Below are 21,292 nucleotides of genomic sequence, written 5' to 3'. Positions count from 1 at the left end.
ATGAGAGGGTCTCCAAAGATGGGGACCCCTCATCAGTAGACTCATAGGTTCTGTCTGAGAGCAACGAGCATTCGCAATGTCCCCATCCGCAATTGGGACAAGGAGGAGAACCCTCCGCGTCCGATGGGACCTCAGTATCAGAATCGGACGTTTCAACAGCACTGCGCTTAAATTCTGGAGGGCCAGTCTCCGAGCCCTGGGAGCCACCTTCGTCCGAGCTCGACTCACGCCCCGCGGCCGCCGCCCTGGCAGCGGAGCCAGCGCGGTGTGCGCGCCGGCTCTTACGCTTATGGTTCGACCGACGAGCAGTGTCAGTCGCGCCAGTCAGCGGTTCGGACGCGCCAGAGATAGCGACCGGCGTAGCGAGAGGCGTACCCGCCACGGAGGCGACAGCGACCGCCGCTTCAGCCTCCTCGCTCGCTGCCCCCTCGCACGTTGCCGTGACGGAAGGGGGAACGAGCTCGGTAGCGTCCACGGAATCGCTGCCGCGCTCGGCGGCATCGACCACGCTCAAGGACCCCTGGCTCTCTCCTTCCTCTAAGGCAGCAACCGTATCAGCTACCGGCGAAGTAACCGCTTCCACGACGGCAGGTTTCTGCTGTTCTGGCCTCGCGGTCACTGACGAGTAGGTGCGGACACTACACGCCGAAACCGCATGGTCGCCGCCGCAACGTACGCACGCCGCGTCGCAGGACGCGTGGCCAAACTGCCCGCAGCGCGCGCACTGAGGCGCGTCGCACGCGGCGGCGTGGTGTCCTGCCATGTTACACCTACGGCACAATCTAACTACACCCTCGTACTCACACTGAACGACACGCTCACCTACACGAAGAAGGTTAGGAACGGGCCGCGCCATCTCTATCCGAATGCGCCGGTTTCCGGTGCCAACGGCAGGGAAACCGGGCACGCATTCTTCGGAGATCCCGTGAACCTTTCCGAAGACCTCTAGCTCGGAGACGAGAGCCTGGTCCGGAAGATCCGCGGGGTAGCCAAACACCCTAACCAACTTCACACGCACACCTCTATACTCAAAACGAACTTCCACATCCCGAACCTTCAAAGCGGGATCAGCTGAGAAGCGATCAACCGCGGCCTTATTCTTAAACGTTATCTCAAACCGTCCTGCACCAAAGTCCTGCACTGCCTTAAGGTCGTTCAAGGAAAAGCGCTTTACGAGCGCCTTGCAAACATCTACATTGGACGCGCCTTTCGGAACTCGCCCGAAAAACGTAAGCGGCCGAAGCCGCGAAGGGGCCACCATCGCGGTAAAAACCACGTGGCGCCCGCGCCTAGCCGAAGTTTAAGCTAACACTACACAAGGTAGGAAGCTAGAAACTCTCAGCTAAACACTGGAAAAAAACCAAGGACGAAAAGCGCCACCGGAACACCTCACCGAATCGAAGACAGCGGGTTGGAGTCTAGAAGAATCCGCACCGTAATCCTATCCAACCATCCGAGAGGAGCCCCACGTGGAGGGGATCCGTAGCACCGAAGCTCGAACGCACAAATCACGCCACCACAGCACCTATCCACGGCACCTGGTGAAGATGCGCCGTCTGCTGCTGTCTACTCTGGTCGGGGCCCCTAGACCGGGGCTCTGCTGGCTCTTGCCAAAGGCAGCCGAGCAAGCGCCAAGCGTGAATCAAGACACCCGCCCCGTGTGGCGCCGCTTCTGCCACCAGCCGTCGGTCCGAAGAAACATGAGCGGGATAGCGAGCTTCCAAAAAAACATTGATTGCGCCCCCAATCGCTGAGGCTCGAAAAAGAGCGCAATTGGTTTGCTCGGAGGAGCATAGATGGCACTATGTGTCTGGCTATTTATCATGGTGGTAAAGTTTTATTGAAATAAGCATAACTCCTCGCGCGATTAAGGGTAGTGGAGTAGCGGAATCGGGAAATGACGACCGGACCAACCGCTGAGGAATGCGTCCCTGAGAGGTTACACCGTGCGGGCAACGGCCGATTCTGCAGCAAAGGCGAACAGCGCATACTGTCGGCTTCCGCCGACGGACACTCCTCGAAGCTGGCCACTTGGGCCCGGCGCTTTCGTGGGAGGTCTGCGTATCTTGCGCACTTCCATAGCAAGTACCCGATGGTTAGTACAACTGCCGTTTTGCACGCAGGGCAACCCCCGTGTGCGGGTGGTGGCTGCTCCGCTGTGTTGCCAGGAGCGCGCCTTTCTTTACGTGCGCACCAGCGCGCAAGTACTTCCGGCGGAAGCGCAGTATCGGTGCGAGTCTTGTGCAGGAGTGCTGCGCATGCGCGTGACACGCCTGCAACCACTGGATCTTCCTTCGGCGTATGTTGTTTTAGGCTTTCACGAAGCTGTCGTTGGCTCTGCCGCTCATAATAAAGGAAGGACTCAGCTTCATTTTCGTTGTTTAGAAGTGGCACAAAACTTGCTACGTCACTGCGGTGGCTAAAACGCTTTTATGACCCTGATTCTCACAAGTACTAGAATTTCCTTGGTACTGTGTATTCAGCACGTGTTCGCGACACGTCATGTTGCACCGCCTTATCCCTCGTTGTACGTTCGTTGACATCTAGAACTTTACGACTGTTTCTGCTTAGCGTGTCATTTGCATGAAGTGTTCACATCTTAACTTTAGAAAGGTGGTCGAGCATTTGCAGTGACGCCAGCGCTTGAGTTAGCTTCGAGCCGAGCAAATGACGAGTCTTTCTTGCTGCGCTTTCAGTAAAGCTGCAAAATTTGTTTTCAAAGAAAAATTTACGTATACACTTAGCGTTTTAGACATGACCATTTAAAAAGGAATGCAACTGAAATTCTGAGAATTTGTCTACCAATGCGTAAGCATTCTTTGTCTAGGCTACTACTTCGCATTTGCTTACTTACTTAGATATCTTATGCATGTCTAACCATCGCTGCCAATCATCTACTATTACCATATTATAACAATGACATGTGTTAACTTCATCAATTATTCCTTTATTTTGCAGCTGTATCGCATCAAGTGAGCTGAAACGCCGTCAAAACCGGTTTCTCGTTTCTTGCCACACTATATCTTTCTTATTTCCCTTTTTTTATTACGACCTTGACGTGGCGATGGCGACGGCATCAGTTTTTTTTATTCTAATGCTACAAATCATCTACTGTTACGCTATTATAATGATTACATTTGTTAACCTTCTTTCTTTTTCACTTTTGTTAAATCCTTAACGCGGCGATGGCGACGTAACCAGTTTTAGTTATTTCTAACGCTACCAATAAACTACTATTACACTATTATAACAATTACATGTGTTAACTTGACTAATTATGCATATATTGGGCAGATATAAGGCGTCACGGGAGGTACTGATTTTGCTGGGTACAGATTTTGCGTACAGCCAGCGTACAGGGTGAACTCGACCCCACTCCCTCATGCCGGCACGCCTAGGGAGACACACATGCAACACGCGCAAAGAAACGTCTGAACCGTAGTGCCTAGGCAGAGTCTGACATTCAAGGAGCAAAGACCCCCACATTTTCTCTCTCCCTCCCGCTTTTACTCGCGGCTTCGCAGAAACGTCCTGCGCGTATTTACAGTTACTGGTAGGTACAGCGGGGCATCGCACTTGCGGAGACGCCGGAGGTTTGCGCGCATGCGGGAGTAAGACCGGGTGCTAGAGAGGAAATGTGGGGACTTTTTTTCCTTGAATATATGACTCTACCTAGGCATTACGGAGGAGTTTCTTATCGCGTGTTGTATGCTGTGTTCCTAGGCGTGCCGGCAGGAGTCGCGGGGCGCGGTATCTGTAAACTTAGCGTCACAAGTTGGCGGCTGCACGCAATTATATTTATTCAATCGTGTTTTTGACTAATTGAAACAAGGTGTCATTATTTCGCATTATTGGTGGCTCCTCCATGATACCAAAGCGGCGACGGGGACACCAAAGCTAGAACCTGGACTGGTCCGTGGGTTGGGCCACGGCGAGCCCCAACCCACAGGCCGTCCTGCTTCCAGCTTTGACCCCCCGCTGCCCCTTGGGTGAACTGGAGAGCCTGCGCCGCCTACTTTATTGTAACCTCAGGTGCTCTCTTGAGGTCTCCGTTGGCCGGTTACATGTGCCCTCCTGGAGCAGTGCTTGGAACAAATGCAATCTATCGTCGCGACGAAAAAAGCGACCCGCGACTTATACAACCCCAGTCATAACCTTGCGCCTTCACACACAGCGATCACCAAATGGGGCCAGAGAATAAAGAAGTAGACGGGGCGTCCGTGCCAACTGCCTCACCGCGCGGGCAGGTAGCGGCGGAGCGTAAACAAACTCGACCGCACTCAGCAATGCCGGCATGTTTAGGGGACAAACGCATACAACGCGTGCTAAGAAACCTCCTCCGTAGTGCCTTCACAGAGTCACATATTCAAGGAGCAAAGGCCCCCAGATCTTCTCTCTCACACCCGCTCTTACACGCGCCTGCGCAGAAATGTCATGCGCCGCGAGAAACGCCCCGCCCCGTTGTACCTACTAGCATTTGTAGAAATGCGGCCCGGCCGCCCTGGGAGATAGTCCGCCGCGCACTGTGTTTTAGGGGCGTAGTTCGCGTTCATACGAGACGCAGCACGAAAGTAAATCCTCTCACTGTTGCTGACACGATTCCGTATTCCAGCGTTTTGACAGCGAGTTTTCGCGCTTATCGAGTGAGATGTGTTCATGTTTGGTTGTGCGTGCGTCATACCATGCTTGTTAATTTAGTTAGTACGCCTATGTTAATAAGTTTATATGGTCGATAAAACTACCAACCTTACTTCCATATAGCTGTCAACAAATGTGCTATCACTATCGATGCTTTTGCCTTTTGGGCGAACCTGTAAATTTCTTTTTCTAAATTTTGCAATTTAAGCCAGGTACGCGCTTCCTACAATCACTGGATTTAGTTTCTTTTGTACTAAACCTCATCAAATTGGGTGCACTTGCTGCCGACAGAAACGATTTCTCAGTTCGTAGGTAATTAGGAGCCACCGAGCTCAAGATTCCTTATTACTCTTATTCGCATCTATTTTTCCCCAACAAGTGAGTTTGGTTGGAAAAGGCTAAAAGATATTATGGCTGCTATTCCCAGTCCTTCGAAAATAGCAGGGGACTTGAATGCTTACCACCATATATGGGCAAGCTCTAGGATAAATTTGAGGGGCAGGTGACTGATATCCACAACCTGTGTCTTCTAAATGATGGAAGACAGAAATTTCTGCGACGAACAATGTACAGCAGCTGCATTGACTTGACTTTCGTGTCATCACGAAAGTCAAGCCTGACATCAAGCGTGCAGTGGTTCACTGATATTGAAACCCATGGAAGTAATCATGTTCCGATCTACGAGGGAGTTGGTGGCCTGGAAGCCGCATTACCGTTTGTATCTCGCCGAATCGACTGATCAGTCTTTCAAGATCGTGTTGAAGACACGTGCAAGATACATGTCCCACGAAGGTGAGAAGACATGACTGCAGACGCAATGCAAGATTGTACGCGTTGCTTCACACATTCATCGAAGCATACACATAATGGCGTTGAATTGGAAAGGTCTCGCGCAGTACGTCGCCGAGCTCAAAGGAGGTACAGGCGCACGAAATCAATTCTTGACCTCAGAGTAGCTCGGGCCATGCAAAAGAAGATATAGTGCCGAATTGATAAGCTAGCGGTCCAAAGGTGGGAATGCTTTTGCGAGTCACGGGACCACCGAAAGCCATGGTCCCGTGTGTGGTGTACCCTGTCCTTGCTCAAATCCCCAGCAAGGACGCCATTTTAACACCCTCGGTCTCTACCAAAACCGCTGTGACATAGACGTTGCAGAATAATGTTGTGCGAAAGTCGCCAGTGGCACAGTTTTACTCCCTGACATGGCTTTAGGCGACATTCCCGGTGCACGAGATACAAGTATGGACGCTCCATTCCCTATGGAAGAGTTAAAGCTGCTATGACGCTCTGAAGGTGCTCGTCTTCACCTGGGCCAGATGGAATAGCATATACCGCTTTGCGCCACCTAGGTCGAGAAGCGCGAAGAGAACTGCTCAACATTTTTAATAGTTCTTGGCAAGATGGTGTCGTTACACAGGAATGGAAACGCTGCCGCCTGGTACCGCTGCTGAAAGCAGGAAATTCACCGCTGGCATTGGCATCCTATCGACCTATAGCACTTGCCAGCGGCGTCAGGAAGCTCATGGAAAGTATGATCCTCCTGCGTCTCGAATGCTACCTTGAACACCACAAAATTTACCCTCACTCTAGGCGGGTTTTCGACGAGGCCGTTCATCGATTGACAGTCTCATCGATATAGTGTCCTCTGTAGAACAGCAAAAACCTTAGAAGCGATTATCAACAGCACTCTTTCTTGGTGTGAAAGGCGCTTACGACAACGTTTCCCATCAAACCATCTTAGATGCACTTTTGATAATTTAACTAGGAGGGCGGGTATGTCGATGGATCAGAAACTACTTGATACAAACGTCTTGTTCGTACGTACGGAAGATGATCCGACTAGCGACCACTACCCAAGGCGGTGTTCTAAGCCCCATCCTTTCAAACTCGCGCTTCTTGAGTTGGCCGAATATCTACCAGGAGCAGAGTGTATCAATCTACGCCGACATCTTTATCTGGACATCAGCGGTCACTCGCTTCCAGGTTCGCGCAAGGCTACCGAAAGCAGCAACACAGGCATCTGACGATCTCGAAAGAAAAATGTGCGTTAGCCGATTTTACACGAAAGCGGATGTATCGTTATCCAGTAGGCATCAATCGCCAGCCTACCTCTTACGAGAGAAATCATCGGTTTTTGTGTGAAATTGTTCACCCGGACCTCTCTAGGAGCCCTCAGGTTGCCCACTTGAGGAAGCTAACATCTATGTTCCCGCCTTCAAGTTCATCGCCGGCAAAACATGGGGATCGTCAGTGGAATTCACGCTACAGTTCTACCGAGCACTTTTTATCGGATTCCTACGCTACAGCTCTCCCATGCTTGCTAAAACATGCAAGTGAAATCTTCGAGAACGTCATAGCGTGCAAGCATAGACATCACGCGTTTGCGGAGGCCTTCCGCGGAGCGCCTCAACAGTAGGAACAGTTATAATGGTTAAATACCATCCCATCACGACTTCGATTAGCACCCACACACTAATGACCCATATTCGTCACGTTTCACGGAAGCAATCAAACTCTCTTGCCTGCCTGCCAGAACGACGACCACAAGCGTCATTCCGCAACGTGGTAAGCATCCATCGTGCCTCCCTTCCATCGTGCTTCACACCCTCAGCACGTTTAACCTCAGCTTTCTGGTGTTTAAAACAACATCAAGTGCGTCTTATGGTTCCAGGGATTAGACAGAAGGCCGACCTGCCTACCTTGGCCTTGAAGCAAGGAGCTCTTGATTGTTTGCACACTTTCTACTTTGACTGAGACCACAAATATACTCACGGCTCTTCCACTCAGACCAGCTCCACCGGCGCAGTGGTTATACCATCATGATCAATAAGCATCCAATACAAGATTTCTCACGTGACAACATCGACTGGTTCGGAGCTTCTTGCCCTCCCAGGTGCGGTTGATTATATTGTCGCAGCACAGCGCGACTGAGGCAGAGAAAGAAGAAGTAGAGTGTGCGCGCGTGACCTCGGGGTACTCTGCGCCGGCTGGGCCTAGCCTGTAGCTTCGATCTCGGACCTTGTTTCACCCTGTAAATAAACATCATTCTTAACATCTTTGGTGGACGTGCAGGGTAAATCTTGGACGATCCTGGACGACCCAGCTCTACCATCTGTCTGACGGAGTCGACGCTCTCCCGGTTTACGACAAGCAGCGGACATGGCCGATTCCGGAGAAGGCAATGACGACCCCACCTGCGGCGGACCAGACAGCAATCGCGCAGGTCACGCTGGCTATTGGACACCGCTGCGAGAGCCACGCAAATTTTCGGGGAAGGCGAACGAAGATGTCGATGACTGGCTTAAACACTACAACAGAGTGAGTCGCCACAACCACTGGAGCACTACGAAGCAGCTCGATAACGTGTTTTTTTTTCTCGCTGGAACCACGCTCCTCTGGTTTGAATACCAGGAGAGCGTTCTGACAAGCTGGGGTAATCTTGTAGAAGAATTCACCAAGTGCTTCGGGGACCCGATCTCTAAGAAAAAGAAGGCTGAGCAGATGCTTTCCCGACGAGCTCAATTACCTGGCGAAACGTGTACAACGTACATAGAGGCTGTTTTGAAATTATGCGGAATCGTCAGCCCTACCATGACAGAAGAAGACAAAGTAGGACATCTGCTTACAGGAATCGCTGAAGATGTTTATAATTTTCCTATAACGAAGGAAGACCTTAGCACTCTGTCTGATCTGAAGAAACACTGCCGGGCGTTTGAAGCGCTGAAAATAAGAAGGATTGGGCCAAAGTTTGGACGCTTGGACAATGTTACTACTATTGCAAGTGTGTCCATCCCAACCCACGATGACATCTCCTCGGTGATTCGGCAAGTCGTTAAAGAAGAGCTTGAACGCCTTAAAGTTGTTGACGACGCTCATGTGTGCCATCAGTGTGCATTTGATCATCGCTCTCGTGTGCCACCGGCCACCTGGGCACCTCACAGTTACCGAGAACCTCGCAGGACCTATGTTAATCGTACGGAGAGCAGCAACTTGCCCCCGCAACCGATAAGTCTGGGACGCCGACAAGATGCAGCGCGGGCTCTTTCCTCCTACAACCAGCGTGAGGGTACGTTTCCACCCATAACACACATGTCACCGGTGTCACCCGCAACAAGCCGCGACTCCTGCTTTGTTACAGCTGCGGTGTGCCTGGACACATTGCTAGGTATTGCCACCGCCGCCAGCAGAGTGCTCTACGGTTTAATTCCTACACACCCCGCGTGCCCACTGACGAGTCCTGGCCGTATCCCAGTTCCTTCCAGCGGCTGCAGCAGGGACGCGCGAACCGCAGGGACTCTATCGCAGACTCACACCACCACCGACACTACAACGACGCTCTCCATCACCTCGTCGTCGCTCGTTATCACCGCCGCCGCTGGGAACTATCTCGTACGACCGACGGGTGTGAGGCCGCAATATGTTCATCTTCATCAAGACCCCCTTGTGCAAAATTGTTTAAAAACGAAGTGTGCGTTTTAGTTGACAATGTGAGTGCTTATGCTTTAGTTGACACCGGGGCGGCAGTTTCTGTTATGAGCCTGTCCTTCAAAAATCGTCTTGGACAAAAAGTTACGTTTTCTTGGGATCGGAACGCTACCTTTCGTGGAGTTGGCGGAGAAATATTACGGCCACTTGGGGTCTGTTCTGTTTCAGTTACGATAGGGGACCAGACATTGCGAAGTGAATTTACTGTGCTTGAACGTAGAGCGCATGACATTATTTTTGGAACTGATTTTTTGCGTGGGTGGGAGGCAACTTTGGATTGTGGAAGTGGCGCGATTTCTCTTCGCCGCGACGCGCGAACTTCAATGACAGATAGCACCAGTGAAGCCGCTGACGTTCTCTCCGTGTCACAAGATGTGTGTTTTCCCCCTCAGACTGCAATGTTTGTACCTGTGAATACTTCTCGCCCTCGTACAGGTTCTTGTTGTGGTTTAGCCGAGCCCGATTATAACAATGCCCTCAAGAAAAATGCGATAGTCCCTCGCTCCCTCGTTGTCACCACTGATGGTTGTACTCGTTTATGGAGAGTGAACGTTTCAACCCAATCCATAACATTGCCGCTAGGACTTAAACTGGCAACAATAAAATTCAAACAGCGCTAAACGACAGGACCAGAATGAGGAGGAGACAAACACGGCGCTCTGCGATGGCCGTGAGCATGTAATTGCCTACGCTAGTCGGACACTTACGAAAGCGGAGACAAACTACACAGTCTGAACTCGAGTGCCTAGCAGTCGTATTCGCCATTCAGAAGTTCCGTCCGTATCTACATGGCCGCGTATTCACGATAGCGACTGGCCATCATTCACTCTGTTGGTTGGTTGGGCTGCGTGACCCATCTGGTCGGTTGGCCCGCTGGACTTTGCGCCTTCAAGAGTACAGTTTTTCCGTTAACTACAAGAGCGGCCGCTGTCACAAGGATGCTGATTGCCTATCCCGTCTCCCTTCACCGCACACTAAAGCTGAGGATGATGACTTCAATGACTACCTAGTTTACATCTCTTCAGACTTTCCAGACCTGCGTACCTTCGAGAGCGAGCAACGTTGCGACCCTACCTTGAAATCCCTACGAGCAGCTGCACATGAGCCAGCAGGAACAGCACCATTTACTTTTCGTAATGGCTTGCTGTACAAAAAAATTACTCGGCTGATGGTCTCCCATTGCTTCTAGTTGTGCCTGAAAACCCGCGCCCTGCTGGCCTTCGTTCCATGCATGACGATATCATGTCCGGGCACCTTGACATCGCACGCACACTACACTAACTTAGAGATTTTTCTGGCCCAAGCTCTCAAAAACAACGAAACAGCATGTCGCCAGCTGTACTGTTTGCCAGCGCCACAAGCAAACGACGACGGCCCCAGCAGGCTATTTACAACCAGTTAGGCCACCGACTTTACCCTTTGAAAAAGAAGGCATCTACTTGCTTGGCCCGCTATCAAAGGCGTCAACTGGCTACCGCTGGATTATAGTATGCGTAGATTATCTTACTCGCTGCACGGAAACGGCGGCTCTTCCATCTGCCATTGCAGCAGATGTCTCTTCATTTTTGTTGCATCACGTCATATTCCGTCACGGCGCTCCCCGGGTTGTCATCAGTGACCATGGACGGCAATTCACCACCGACGTCGTTGAACAACTTTTACGGCTTTGTGGTTCTGCATTTCGTCATTCCACTCTTTACCACCCGCAAACCCATGGCCTCACGGAGCGGACGAATCGAAACCTTACCCACATGTTATCAATGTATGTCGCTGCTGACCACAAGAATTGGGACGCCGTATTGCCTTTTGTAACCTACGCGTACAATGTCAACGTGTGACATTGGGGAAGGGGCACACCTAGATTCAACCAACGTCCATTGCATTTCCTGTACCCATCTATGCAACTGCGGCTGTTACCAGCGCTTCCGCGAAATGAGGAAACAATGCTGTGCCGCCTACGCTTGGGCCTCGCATTCACCAATGCATATACATGTTTCATGGGAATGGCTCATAGCGCCGAGTGCAATGCCTGTGGTGTCGAGGAGTTTATCGAACATCTACTGTGCTACTGGCCATCTCCTGAAAATGAAAGGCATGACCTCTGCACAGCTATAAATCAGTTAGATAACAAACCGTTCCTGTGACCATAGCCTCGCATATCGCAGTTATAAAAGGCCACAAAATCGCTGCTGCGATATTTGAAATCTATCAGATTGAGTCACCGTCTGTGATCCGGACTGAGTGACCGATCGATATGCCCGGTGGACTTTCTCTTCTTTTAATCTTTTCCTCCGCTTTCCCTTTCCCCTGTGTAGGGTAGCCAACAGGGCTCAGTTCTGTTTAACCTCCCTGCCTTTCATTTGTCATTTCCTCTCTCTGTCTTCCAACTAAGAATATTAAAAATTTGCCCAGGCAAATTTTTTAAATGATCAGCTTTATAGCACATTCAGTTCTAACACTGTAGCCAACCTTCGGGAGCTTTTCGTAAAATAAGTATTGGATATTCTGGGATGGTGGGAAACGAATACCGATACGAAGAACTTTATTAAAAGGACCCTGAGAAGCGCCATCCGCTAGGGCGACGCCGCGGGCCGCTCCCACGTGGGGACACTAGGCCTAACATAACCGCCGCATCGCAGGCTGGCAGCCCGAAAGCTGACGATGGTATTCCGAGCTCTTGATGGCTGAGTTCTACTTCTGTTCAGTGATGTCCATATCCTCTCGTAAGGAGAGCACTGCCAGAGCATGTGATCTAAATAGCATGACCCCCCCCCCCTCGCGGCTAGAACACTGTGAGCTAAAAACATCCGAGAATAAACAGTTCATGAAGGCCAGACTAGGATAAGGGCTAGTCTGAAGCATCCTAAAGATTATTGCTTGAATTCCTGTGATCTTATGGGGTGGAGGAAAGATTCTTCTCTCCAGAAAGAAATGCTTAGTGAATTAATTAAAGGTGAATCGAGTGTCCCGGAACTCTTGGACATTGAACTGTGACATGGCTCCTCCTTCCACGCGGAGAGTTAGTACGTGTGCCTGGGAGTGAGCAATGTCATTCAGATTGGTGAGCGAGTCCACATTTAGACCCAAGTATGCCGGAAACCAAGTAATCGTATGCGGAATGATTGCCCTCTTCCTGAGAATACTATGGGCCTCTTTCGCGATGGAGCCTGAGGCGAACGCCCTGACTGCCGATCTAGAGTCTGTGTATATTGGCGGTATGTTGCCGTGCAGAAGAGCCAAAGCATCAGCAACCTGCTCCGCTTTAGATTAAGTCGTCCCAGCCACCGAGGCAGCCGAAACAGCATAGCCTCTGTGATCTATTGCCACTATGGCTAAGTAAGACGAGCGCCCATATTGAGCCGCATCCACAAAGCAGACGGGTTAGGTCTCATCCTTGATCTTCTTCAGGATCGCGATCGCGCTGGCCCTACGCCATCCCCCATAGTACTGCGGGTGTACATTGCGAGTGATTGGGGCAAAGTAAATTAAGCAAGAGAAGGCGTCAGTGATTCGACGCCTTCTCTCTTCAGCATGTACTAAGTTAAGGCCCAGAATGGCCAGAATTCTCCCCACTGAAGAGCAGGATAGCCGAGCCAGTTGGGCCGATTCCTGCGCCTCGATAATCTTCTCCAATGAATTGTGTACTCCCAGTGAATAGCGGCGTTCTATACTGGCGGTCATAGGGATACCGAGTACCCTTTTGATGCTTTTCCGAGTGAGGATGTTCAACTGCTTCTTCTCAGAAGTGTCCGAATTGTGCATAGCTGCTACATAAATTATGTGACTCATAAGTAAGGCGCGTGGATATGCCTGAGCAGATTGTCTTCCTTCAAGCCTCCCCTTCTGATAAAAACTCTATTGATGAGCATCATTACATTTTCCGGTTTCGTGGTGATTCTAGCCTACGTGAGGTTCTTGGACACATTGGATTCAATAACCATGCCTAGTACACGGATAGAGTCGACTCTGGGAATGAGGCTTCCATCACGTATCAACGTCCGAGAGCGGCTTCCAGCACATAGGCTTGGGGCCCTTTATGATTGACCTGTAAAGGAATGCCTCGGATCTACTAGGCGAGCATCTCAGTCCTGTGTTGTCCACAAATAACTCGACCTTATGTAGTGCCATCTGGAGGCCTGTTTCAACTTCCCGTTCGCTTCCTTTTGTGCACTAGAGGGTTATATCAGCTGCATAAAGCGTGTGACGGACCCCACCGGTGGCAGAGAGCTTTTCCGAGATACCCCTCATTGCTATGCTGAAGAGAAGTGGAGATACCACCGCCACTTGCGTCGTTCCCATAGGTCCGAGCTCGAATGCCTCTATGTTGAGATCACCAATCTTGAGTGTCGCCTGCCTCCCCTTGAGAAAGGAGCTGATATACCTATGAAAGGCGGCAGCCAGATTGAGCTACGATATGGCATTCAGAATGTGAATGTGAGACACATTGTCAAAAGCCTTCTCCAGATCTGAGCCAAGGATAGCCCTGATATCTCTGGTGGCAGTCAATGACTTGGAATTTTAGGAACTTTATCGCATCCTGTGTGGACAAAGCTGGACGAAAGCCAATCATGTTGTATGGGAATAAATTGTTCTTCTCAACGTATTCCGAAATACGGTTATGAATGACTTGCTCCGCCACCTTACCCATGCAGGACCTGAGAGATGGGCCGAAAATTTGCAAGGCCCGGATGCTTCCCCGGCTTCGGAATGAGGACAACCGATTCCGACTTCCAGGTTTCCAGCACCAATGCCCGCTCCCAGACCCGATTAATCTCTTCAGTGAGGTGCTCAATCGAGTCATAGTCCAGGTTCTTTAGAGCTCTATTAGAAATTCCGCCTGGACCAAGAGCAGACTTGCCATTTAGACTGTGCAGAACCGCTCTGACTTCGCTAGTGCTGCATGGCTCATCGAGCTTTGGATTTGGCTTGCCCTTGTATGCAGGGTAGTTTATCAATTGGACTAGCGTTCTCGACCGGAAGATATCTGCTTGCCAGCTGATCTGCAATACTAGCTTCAGTTTCTGATTGCCTCGCCTCGTGGAGAACCTCCTCAATCGCATGCTTTTGGTTAAACTTGGAGTTCATGTCGTCTAAGAGGTGTTTGAGCAGTTTCCATTTACCCCCTACTCTCATTTGATCATCCACTGAGTTGCAAACTTCTTCCCACTGCTGTTTTGCTAGCTCCTGACAATGCTCTTTTATAGTTCTATTCAGTTCTGCAATCTTTTTACGGAGTTTGCGATTGAACCTGTATCCCTTCCAGCTGTCGAGGAACGACGTCTTGGCTTCCAGAAGATGCGCCAGACGACTATACATCCTGTCGTGTTCGAGGTCGGTCTGGATCAAGTTGGTGGCCACCCTAATATCTGCTTTCAGCTGCTCTGGCCATTGGTCCAGGTTAGGGGTTGGGTCCTGCAACTGCTTGCGTTCTTCCCCATGAACTCCCTTATCATTCAATTTTACTGTTTTTAGACGTAAACATCACGTTCTGTGATGGACACGTTTGCTGGCACTACTACCCACCTGCTAAGAAGGAGTTGCTGCCCTTTGACTCGTCACATTCCAAGACAATCAAGAGAGGATTAGCGGTGTTCTGTATGGAATAGGCTGTCCAAAGACCATGTCCACATTAGATTAAGTCGAGTTTTAATAATCAGCCTTGTGTTAACAGCGCAAAACGTAGACGGGACATGACACGAGAAAATGACACCACAAGCACTGATTTTCAACAGTGTTTATTTCTATCCTGGTGTTAACAGCGAAAAAACGTAACAGCGCAATCGAAAAACACTATATGGTGAATACGCACATTTAGTTGCGCACGTTAGCAAGTGTATTGATTGTGTGGCCTGGTCCAAAGAGACGACGATTCTAGAAAAGAGCAGTGACAAGACCGCGCGCATCAATTTAGGAGACTACCACATTAGAAAATTAGGTAGTAAGTGCTTTAACACTGCTTGCCTTGCTCTCTTAGGTGCTGAATTTGATCTTCTGGATGCGGCTATTTGGGGTTCTGATTGGATAGACAGAGATAAAGGAAAATAATTCTTTGCGTTTTGTTGCGCTTGATTGGCTGTATTGCGCTTGCGTTGTTGGGACGTTATCACCCGTGACATGTTTTCCGCTTCATTTCCCTTGCTTCACACTGACATATGGAATGGGTGCTATATTTGCCAATAAAACCAGTTGTTAGTCAGAGCATGTGTGTACGTGTCTCACTTCTTGTGTTCCTCTGTTTGCGCTGTTACACATGTTTTAGAAAACCGGAAACACGTATATAGAAATTTCAAGGTCTGGTAGCCTCCCTAAGAGCTTCGCTGTAAAATATGCTGCATCATCGCGTACTGAGGTATATTCTGGAAGAAACCACGCTTCCGCGCTATTATGTTGTAGTGCATCTCACGCATGATATAGCCAACGTTGTGCCACAAGTTGAAAACACGCATCGTTATATGTACTTCATTAATAATAAACAGTAACATTAAAAATTCTAAATAAACCATTAATAAAAAACAGGGAACGTCGACTACGGCTTCTTTCACTTCACTGTGGCGATAATTCGATATCGCCTAATCCTTGTTGCGCTTTGGCTGTAGGTTAGTGTTTGAACAGAAGTGTACTTTTCCTTTTCTTCTTTTGCTTGCTTTGTCGTCATTACTGACATGTTGTGAATGTGTGATTTTTTATAACAGAAGTACAAACGTGTGTCGCTGTTTGAACCATGGCAAAGGAACTTTTAAAGCTTAAGAAAGAACTACACGCGGAATACAAGCAATAGCTTGTAAAGTATAAAGACAAGAGAGGGCGACCTTCGTACTGAATTAGGAGAGTTGCGAACTGAACAGCGAAAAAGGACTAGCAGCATTGAATTTGCTCATCAAGCAGTCCAGGAACTGAAGCAAAAGTTAAGCGCTGCAGTCTTGGCAAATACCGAACAAGAAAAGCAAAATGAGTTACTTCGAGCAAAGTGTACAGCCTTGGCAACTGGAAGTGCCGATTTGAAAGGAGAGTTGTACTTGCTGAGCAGCACTTACGCAATGTCAACCTAGAAATTCAGGGCATTGCTAGACAAGAAAATGAAAGTGTACCACGTATCCTATCGATGATTTCAAGGGCCATTGATGAGCAAATAAGGGAAACAGACATAGAATCATGTCATCGGGTGCCTACGCGATACCCTGACCGATCAAACATCATCGTGCAATTCAACTCGAGAGCGAAGCCTGACGCAACTCTGGGGAAAGGAAAGACTCGACGAACAAACAGAGACGTAGGAATGGATATTTCGGCGCCGATTCAGATCAGTGAGCATCTTTGCGCGACACTGAAATGAGTGCTTGAAATGGAATAAAAAAGAAACACGCGCACAAATCGAAGTCCGTCTGGACAGCGAATGGTAAAATTTTCGCAAGGCAGAGTGAACTTTTCAATGTCATGTAAATTTACAATGAAAGTTCTTGTTGAAAGATAAATTCCAGATCGTGAAGGCTGACTAGATGTCTAACACCTTATTATACTGCAATACCACGAGTTCGTATCAGCTAACTTCGTTAGACTTCAAAACAAATCTCTTTCAACGTTGTTGCACCTAAATGCTCGTTCTGCGGAGAATAAGCGTGACGTCATAGACTACCTCCTTAAGAGGAAGCTTTAGCTCGGGCCCAACTCCGACGCGGCCTATTCAAATACATGTAAAACGCAAAAACGTTTTTATGAGATAACCCCTGGACCGATTTTGATGAAATTTGTTGCATTTGAAAGAGAAAGTTAAATTCTAGTGACTGTTGGAAGCGGAATTTCGATTTAGGGCTTAAATTTTCTTAACACGATTTTCAAATATTTGACCGTGTGAAAAAAATAGAAGCACGAAGTTTACAAATTGATAGCTCTGCATCAAGAACTGATATCGCGGTTCTGTAAACGGCATCCATTAGATCATTGAAAGCGGACAAATTCAGTATGTCATTTTACATCTTACGTGAATTTGTTATGTTGGTTACAACAGTTTTGCAAACATTGTATGTACCTATGACTAAATTTATTTATATTCATGTGTAACATACCAATTTTGTCCGCTTTAGATGTACTATTATATGCAATTCACAGAATTGTGATATCATCTTTCATTGCTGAGTTACAGAGTTGTAAACTTGATAGTTTCGTTTTTTGAAATTTTTCGATTTTTGACAATTTTTAATAAAAAATTCACGACCTAACTCAAAAATTCGTAACCAACAGTCACTAGATTTTGAGTTTTTCTTGTAAATGCAACAAACCTTGTCAAATTTGGTGCGGTGGTTGCTGAGAAAAACGAATTCTCCTTTTACATGTATTTAGATAGGAGCCCCCGAGCTAAAGCTTCCTCTTAAGAGGAAGCTTTAGCTCGGGCCCAACTCCGACGTGGCCTATTCAAATGCATGTAAAACGCAAAAACGCTTTTATGAGATAACCCCTGGACCGATTTTGATGAAATTTGTTGCATTTGAAAGAGAAAGTGAAATTCTAGTGACTGTTGGAAGCGAAATTTCGAAATTTAGGGCTTGAATTTTCCTAAAACGATTTTCAAATATTTGACCGTTTTAAAAAGATAGAAGCACGAAGTTTACAAATTGATAGCTATGCATCAAGAACTGATATCGCGGTTCTGTAAACGGCATCCATTAGATCATTCAAAGCGGACAAATTCAATTTGTCATTTTACATCTTACATGAATTTGTTACGTTGGTTACAACGGTTTTACAAAAGTTGTATTTCCCTATGATTAAATTTTTTTATATTCATGTGTAACATATCAATTTTGTCCGCCATGGATGTACTTTTAGATGCAATTCACAGAATTGTATTATAATCTTTAGTGGTTGAGTTACAGAGTTGTAAACTTGATAGTTTCGTTTTTTGAAAACTTTTGATTTTCGCCAATTTTTAATAAAAGATTGACGACCTAACTCAAAAATTCGAAACCAACAGTCACTAGATTTTACGTTTTTCTTTTAAACGCAACAAACCTCGTCAAATTTGGTGCAGTGGTTGCCGAGAAAAACGAATTCTCCTTTTACATGTATTTAGATAGGAGCACTCGAGCTAAATCTTCCTCTTAACGATTTTCCCTTCAACTTTCAAGTCATCATGGTGACTGAGACATAATATGGAGGTGCAAGTTGCCAGTAAAGTTTTCCTGGAAATGATACCTTTTTCCTGAACCGTTCAAATAGGCATGGTTGTGGCGTTGCTGTTCACGTAGACGAGCAACGTAAGTCTAACATAGTATCAGATTAGTGTATCACATGTAATAATTATGAGTTCTCACGCTCAGGCATACTTCAGAAATAATATATGTTGTGCATCGGCTCCCAGATGGCAATATCTTGAGGTATATAAACGTATTGCACAAGTTCTTGTATTATGTATCGTCCAATAATTTTACACTCGCTTGTGGCTGAGATTATAATAACAGTATCGTGAATAACAACGCCATCACCACCGATTTTAGAAACATACTCTGCTGTGCTGGACTTACGAATGCACTCTAAAAAATGTTCGCACCCTTTGGGGTTTATATCTGCCACACAACGATAATCATTATCTGCCTTGCTTGCGTTTCCTTTCTTGGAAACGCCGCGCCGGCTACTTTCCTGTCGGCAATGCTAGTCATGCTGATGGCGCGCATGCTGTTCGTTACTGGGAAGTACCGGGCTCGCAGCGTTAAAGAAATGAAATTCGGACAAGACAGATGACGTTTATCGTTGTGTGGTAAGATACGACTCCAAGGGTGCAAACATTTCTTAGTGTGTTTTTTCCAAACGTACACGTGTTACATAATCTTCTCTGTCGTGCCTTGCTCTACTCATAAACGTCAAAGTCAGTGTATTTCAATGTGGAACAATAACATCAGATGTAAGTGATCATTGCCCACTATTTATGTTTTATTCCCACAAGATAAAAGCTAACCCTACTTCTCCAGAATGGTACATGATTCAATCTATATCAGACGAAGGTACAGAATATTTTAAAAAGGACATCAGCGAATATGACTAGTCTTTCTCTTTTTAACGTAACTAATGCAAATGAAGCGTATAAAAATTTATTGCTATATTTGTACAGATATAGGCAAGACATTTTCCGTTCAAGCAAGTGAAACTATCAAAAATAATAAGTAAACAATGGGTGACACCATCTCTCGCTAATATGATACGGTTCAAGAAAAAACTTTACAGCATATTCTTGAACTCAAGAACACCCATTGATCTGACAGAGCCTAAAAAAGTTTAGAACGAATTGAATCGGGAACTCAAACAATCTAAGACGGCTTATTACGCAAAATGTTTGCTGAAAGTGCAAGTCCGTCACCTGACGTGGTATGGCGGTTAATTAATGATCTTGTCGTGGAAAGCGGGACGCCACGCCGGCAAAAATCTCCGTTGACACTCTTGAACTTTCCGGTGAAGAGCTTGCAGATCACCTGAACAAACATTTTGTTAATACTGGCATATTGCTGTTAAGTTTTGATGTTGTGCTGAAAAGTTTCTTCAAGTTCTCACATTTTTATATCGTGCATAAAAGTAAAGTATTTCCGTTTTAATGTTAATTTCAACACATCTAGCTTCATTTTTCAAACGTATAGTTTTGGCATTGTTAGCCTATGGCATACAGACATTTCCTGTTGCACTGTGAAAGTCCAGCTATCGGGTACAGACCCCGTCAAGCTTCTGGCTTTCAGTCTGTGCTCCCAGCATATTTGTACATGCTGTAATGTACCGTAATGCTGAGATAAACTGAATGAATGCATGAATATCGTGAATCACATCTTCATTGACAGACTCAATCATAAGTACAACGGGGAAATAAATACCCTGATAGCATTTTCTTGCACCAACAGATGAACATGACATTTACACGACATTTATGAATCTAAAGAAACAGTAAGGCGCTCGACATTGACAACATTAAAATAAAACAAATAATATATGTCTTAGAATTGATCACTCCAGCCTTGAGTCGCATATTTAACTTGATACTTGAGTCGGGAGTTTTTTCAGAAGATATGAAAAGAAAGAGGGTAATCGTGCTGTTGAAGTGTGGAGACAGTAACCCGGTGTTTATTTATAGATCTATATCTATTGTCCCTGTATATTCAAATGGACTGGAAAAAATATTCTAGTCTCGCATTTTAAATTTCTTTAACACCGGAAGCATAATAACCGACTGCCAATTTGGTTTTCGAAAAGGAAGGTCAACGGACACAGCCTCATTAACACTTAAAGAAATTATTCTGCAATATATTGAACAAAACTTTTCCACGTTAGGTGTTTTTCTTGATTTCAGCGAATCCTTTGATTGCATTAATCATAACATTTTACTACTTAACTTACATTTGTACTGGATAGGCACTTGCCTTGAGAAGATCATATTTACAGGAGAGACAACAATGCCTTCAATTGGGTAATCAAAATTCATCGTACCTACCTGTGCTCAGTAGTGCTCCCCAGGGAAGTCTACTGGGTCCACTGTTATTAATTGCCTATATCAACGACACTGTCAATATAGACCTCAGTGTGATCTTCGTTACAGATGCAGATGATACAAGTGTACTTTTTCACAAGCCCTGATGTAAACGAATTAATTATTCGGTGCAATAAGTTATTAAACGAACTCTTCCTTTGGTCTACAGAAACATTAATGAAAATTAACCCATTCAAGACAAAAGTGATCGTATTCCGAGCAAGGAATAAACAACTGATATCAACACAATGTTTAGTTTATGCCCAGCGAAGACATTCTTTTCGTCCATGAGCACAAAATTTTAGGTGTCACATTTTCTTCAAACCTCAGCTGGAACGAACACGGTGTACTAGCTCGTTGTGGATATATCTCACCCACGAAGGCGAAACTACAAATGTACCACGCCTTTTTCTGTCTCACAGAAATTAATGCAATTTGGCGTGGGCCACCACGACAAAAGTTAATATATGAAGACTTTAAACGTTACACAACAAAGTCATAAGGCATGTAGCTAATCTAGATTGCCTCTCATGAACGCAACTTACGTGCAGGAATTATGATATTATTAAAGTGGAAAACATGTACGTTTTCTGCATTATGCGATCCTCTTACTTCTGTTCTGATTCTTTAAAACAATTTATTAAATATACTGCACGTCTAACTACCAGA

This window comes from Dermacentor variabilis, chromosome 2 (genome assembly GCF_050947875.1).
Source record: "Dermacentor variabilis isolate Ectoservices chromosome 2, ASM5094787v1, whole genome shotgun sequence".
In the NCBI taxonomy this organism is placed as follows: domain Eukaryota; kingdom Metazoa; phylum Arthropoda; class Arachnida; order Ixodida; family Ixodidae; genus Dermacentor; species Dermacentor variabilis.
This window is presented reverse-complemented; position numbering follows the sequence as displayed.